Consider the following 5,081-nt stretch of genomic DNA (forward strand, 5'->3'; position numbering starts at 1 on the left):
TTTTCCTTATCTTCTACTCTCTTTTCCTTCATGGAGAAAAAACAATTTGCGGATTACAAAGCGTTATGAATTACGCTTCTCAATCCTGTTTTGTCAAGACTTGAGCCTCAATAAGTATGGCCTTGATGATAAATGGCAGAAAACCTAGAACTCTGGAATTGCGAGGAATTGGCCAGGCAATGGTGGTGAGTGTTGTATCCATTTACATGTGCATCGTTTTTCCTTTATAAACGCTCTGTGTTTTTGGTGAATGCAGCACTATCAGAAGAGTATATAGCCTTATGCTTTATCATGCAAACACAATTCAGAGAAGTTAAAAAAAAAAAATCAAACTAGTAAACAAACTGACAAAAGCTCCTGCAGTTAAATTAGTCTCTGTGAGCAGCAGCACCACGTAGAAATTGCAATCTAGAGGGCTCAGGAGACCCAGGCTCTCATGCTGGCTTTGCCACCACAGCCAATCAACAGCTCCCTTGGCTATAAGGCTGGTTTATTCCTTCATTCCACAATGAACTTTAATGAACTTCACCATGTGCCAGGCACTGTGCCAGGTGCTGGGGACACAAGATGAGGGCAACAGGTCCTGATCCCCAAGGAGCTTCCTGGAGGAGACTCACGTGCCACAGGTAATAATACCATAAAGGGACACAATGGAATAAAGGGCTTTCAAAGCAGAGGGGTGAAAGCAATAGTTCCCAGGAGATGCTGGGGTGAGGCCAAAGAACTTAAGAGGAAGTGACACATACATAAAAATAGAGGGATGAGGTTCACTAGAGGGCTGGCTGTCACACTTACTCAGCATAAAATCCCCTGGAAAGCTTACGTAAAGGCAGAGTCCCAGGCCCCAACCCCAGAGAGTCTACCTCAGTGGTCTGATGTGGGACCAAGGAATCAGCATGTTTTACATGCCCCGAAGGTCCTTTTGGCCGCTGTCCTCGGCTCACAGGCTGAGAAATACTGCCCTAATGTTCACTAGGCCCTTCTCCAAGGTTCCTTCCAGCTCTGAAATGTCAGGATTACTTGACTGAGTGAAGAAGTTCAGTAAAATGATGACAAAATGGTCCTTTTATGTTGTCATCTTATTTCTAAGTGTAAATGAAAATACACAGGTTCTAATGTAATAGATTTTGCCCCTCCTGGGGAGTTAGTTGCTCAGGCCACCCACAGAGGCCATGGACACTGCAAGAACAGAGTGATTTCTGACAAAAAGAGATCACAGTTCTGAGAAACAACTTGCCTTCCCTAACTTCAGACCTACCTTCGACACACTCTCGTCTTAAGGAAGCCAGAAACACCTTTGGTTGAAGAGATTATAAGTAAGACTTGGCTACGGACTGTGAGGAGCTGCCCGAAATCGCCATTACAAGATGGCGCTGATTTCCGGTGGAGGGCAGGGCTGCTCGGTAACACGCCTGGGCCGATTAGGCAGCCACCGATAAGGTAGGAGCACGTCCGAGGCGAGGAGCAGTCTCTATATAAAGGGCGCGGGTTCCCTCGCTCGGGGTCTCCATTTTTGGCAAGCTTATGCTCTCCCTCTCAAGATGCATTAAAGCTGATCTGCAGAAGGATCCTTTGTGTGCCGCGTCGTTCTTGCTGGCGAGACGGTAGCGCGGGACAAAAGACAACTGCATGGGAACAGGAGCCACACACAGTGAACTATTACACGGGAACAGTTCACTGTGTGTGGCTCCTGTTCCCATGCAGTTGTCTTTTGTTTCACACGGTGAAAAGTTGTACGCTCGGGTGCTCTGACGGCTCCTTCTCGGCTTCTGTGACCTAGTTCCCTAGCTTGCTCTGGGCACCTGGACAAACCCGTGTGCCAACGGGATGTAGTTTGTGCCTCTTTCAAAACCCCGAAGACCAAGGCTCCAATTGCCGTTCTTCCTTGGTTGCACGTCGGGAGACGGACGCTGGCCAGCTGGAGTGCATAAAGAAAAGTGCCCTTTTCCGCACGAGTGGCGTGTAAGTGCGTTTCTTGTGGGAGGGTGCCTCCCAACAGTGCGGCAAGAGGTGAGGCCGGGCGGACCCAACCAGGCCCTCTCTTGAGCCATTCCCTGGACATTCCTCTCCTCGGCCGCCAGAGCTGAGGGCCCCTCAAGTTTTCTTCCCAAAGTCTTGTTTTTCCTCGGCCTCCCTCAGGCACTCCACAAGGTCTCACAGTTTATCCTCCCTCACCCCCACGCTGGATCCTCAGGGCCAGATATATTTTGGATTTCAGACTTTTCCAGATTCTAGAAATATGGACTGTGGACTATGAAACACCCCCACGGGGCCCACAGCCGCACCCTAGAATCAAACGTTAGTACTTCTGCATCCCATTATGTGAATATTTGCAAGAAGCAGGAGAAATGTTCATTAATGCCCGCTCTCAGTTGAGGTTATATTCTGCTGACGACAAGTCATGAGAAGAAATCGTTTTCAGGAACGAGGGATCTCGGCCTAGGCGTGTGGACCCACCGTGACAGTAAACTCTCTCAGGGTAGGGCCTGTCTTGTCTTTGTTCTACCTGTGCACCTGTCACTCGGTCTTAGCACATAGTCGTGATCCAATAAGTGTTTATTGAAGGAATAAACCCTAATTGATAACACTCATTTGGATCTGACCTGGGGGGGAGGGGAGAGATGCTTTGCTCTCAGAGGTACATGTCCCTGCTCTCTTCCCGAGTCAAAAAGGTCACACATAAAATTATTACCAACTGTATGGATCATGTATTTAATTTTCTGTCTTCTCTCTCTCTCTCTCTCTCTCTCTCTCTCTCTCTCTCCACCCCCCCCCCGCCATCTTACCAAATTTAGTTTTCTTAATCGACACGTAATGATTGTGTACATCCATGGGGTATGTTGTGATATTTGGGTACATGCGTACAACGTGCACCCATCGAATCAGGGTAACGGGCATACCCATCATCTCAAACATTCGTCATTTCTTTGTGTCGGGAACACTTCAAGTCCTCTCTATGAGCTATTTGAAATCACGCGACAAATTGTTGTTCCGTAGTCTCTCTCTCTTATTTTCTGTATTTTATGATGCTGTCGTATGTCGGGGGCCTGCCTGGCTGGCCAAGGGAGAGCCTTCCCTTCCCAAGGCCAGCTCATTTCTGGAGACAGCAGACGACTTGCCTGCAATGGGCCCATCCTATGCAAACCAACCAATCAAATAAATTGCTCGGACTTGCCTACCCTGGCTCTCACCCAATCGTTCCTCCGACCTCCCGTGCCACCCCCACTCCCGTCCCCCACACACGCCCTACCCACGATAAAGGCCCTGAGACATCGTTTCTCCTTTACTTCTTCTGACTCCCGACTGACCCACGTGCCTCCCCACGTGGCCCCGTGTGGTGCGATGGGCCCCCTCCTTTTGGGAACTGTCCACCAAGCCTCTGTCCTTTGACCAAAACTTGAATCAGGCTCCTCTGGGTCCATTCTGAGTAGGCTTGACCTTGGGTTTCCCGCTCTGTCCTCGTAGGATCCAGTTTGAGCAAGAAACCCGCCAAACCAGTTCAGTGAAAATCCTCCCTCCTGGTCTCTTATCACCCTGGCTTGCCTTCCGCAACAATTCTACGGAGTCGGAGTCCGTCTAGCAGAAATCCCTCTTACCGCCCCCCCCCCCCGATGTTTCTTTCCTCTTAGTACTTTTTCAACCACTGACACCCCCCCAGCCCCCCCCACCCCCACCCCCACCCCACTTCCTTGGCTGTAACCACTCGTCCTCGTCCTCGTTGGAGTTAGGGTTAGGGTCCAACCTGTTTCCCACACTGCACGATCCCGTTGCAGCGTCCCTATAACCTATCACCGTGGCCCCCGTTGAGTTTTTGTTCAAGTCTACCCGGCCGTCGTTAACAGGTGTCACGAATCGTGTTTTGGCTTTCACGCCGTGGAACATAACGCCGGGAACAGCCGGCTCATCATTTTTGCCCGCGTTCCGTCCGGGTGGATCTTCATGGCTCTTGGCACCGAACTGCCTGCTGGGCTCGTACTTTGTACGTGGACGTTGAAATCAGGAAACGTGAGGACAGGCGTACCGTTAGAGAAACCCCGAGAAGCCAGAATCCGTCCCGAGTGCAACGGGAAGGGCCGTGGGGGGGGAGGGGGGAGTAGAGCCCGAAGCCAGGAGACGCAGAGCCAGCGTTGTCGTTTGGCTTTTAAGGGTGGTAGGAGAAGGGTCTGCAAGCCGAAATCAGCAGCAAGTCCACGTGCTCCCGCCACCCAGGTAGTACAGGCTGAGGCGATGTGGGAGAGAAGAGACACAGACAAGCCCCCGAGGAGAGCAGTAGGGATAGGCAGGTGTGCGCAGCAATAGGAAGAGAGCATGTGGAGAAGAGGCAGAGAGAGGACAGACGGGACCTCCCCAGTTGATGAAAGAAAAGATGGGAACGAGGGACGTGTCGAGCCTGGCGACGGCGACGGCAGCAGGTCGGAGCCCCCCCACCCGCCCCAGGTCCTAGGTGGGAGCGCAGCGCCGGGCGGGACCTCGGCAGCAGCTTCCCTCTCCCGGCGCACGCAAAGAGCGGGCCGAAGCGCCGACCACGCCAAGCGGCAGCGCCCCGCGGCCCTGGTCCCCGCTCGCCGGGCGGGCGGGTAACAGGGCGGAGGCCTCCGCAGCTATCAGCCCCTCAACACTCCGCAACCCGTCCCCGCCATCTCTCATCTTGGGTCACTAACGCTCTTGCCCCCGGAGGGGCGCACCGCACCTGGAGGCACTGCAATACCAGGCCGATGCGTGGACTGGGCGGAGCAAGCTCCCGTTTCACGTCCCTGCTCCAAAAATCCACTTAATATATTGTCCTCGAATAGAGGACGTATCAGATATTAAACTGATAAGAACAGATACTACACTTGATCTTAGCCAAAAGGCCGAGAAGCGATGCCCGCCCCGCCGCCCCTCGCCACCTGCCGCCTCTCCCTTACCCATCTTTAGCTCACGGTGACCAACCACACCGTCGCCGTCTGCCTCCTTCGCTTTGTCACAGGCCTGTGCAGAACGCTGCGCCCCTCCGCGCATATCTGATGCTCTGCCTTGGAAAAGACACCTTTTACATCCCTTTCTCCTACGGCGGTTCCCCGGCTGAAGCCCCGTTCTCA

General features: G+C 52.7%; 1 non-coding gene across 1 annotated transcript; it reads right to left on the reverse strand.

The window, feature by feature from the left end:
- Positions 1 to 4,674: 4,674 nt before the first annotated feature.
- LOC134365269 (U2 spliceosomal RNA) lies at positions 4,675 to 4,865 on the reverse strand. Its single transcript, XR_010021981.1, has one exon. It is a non-coding gene; the product is annotated as a U2 spliceosomal RNA (small nuclear RNA).
- Positions 4,866 to 5,081: the final 216 nt, after the last annotated feature.

This window comes from Cynocephalus volans, chromosome 16 (assembly GCF_027409185.1).
Source record: "Cynocephalus volans isolate mCynVol1 chromosome 16, mCynVol1.pri, whole genome shotgun sequence".
In the NCBI taxonomy this organism is placed as follows: Eukaryota; Metazoa; Chordata; class Mammalia; order Dermoptera; family Cynocephalidae; genus Cynocephalus; species Cynocephalus volans.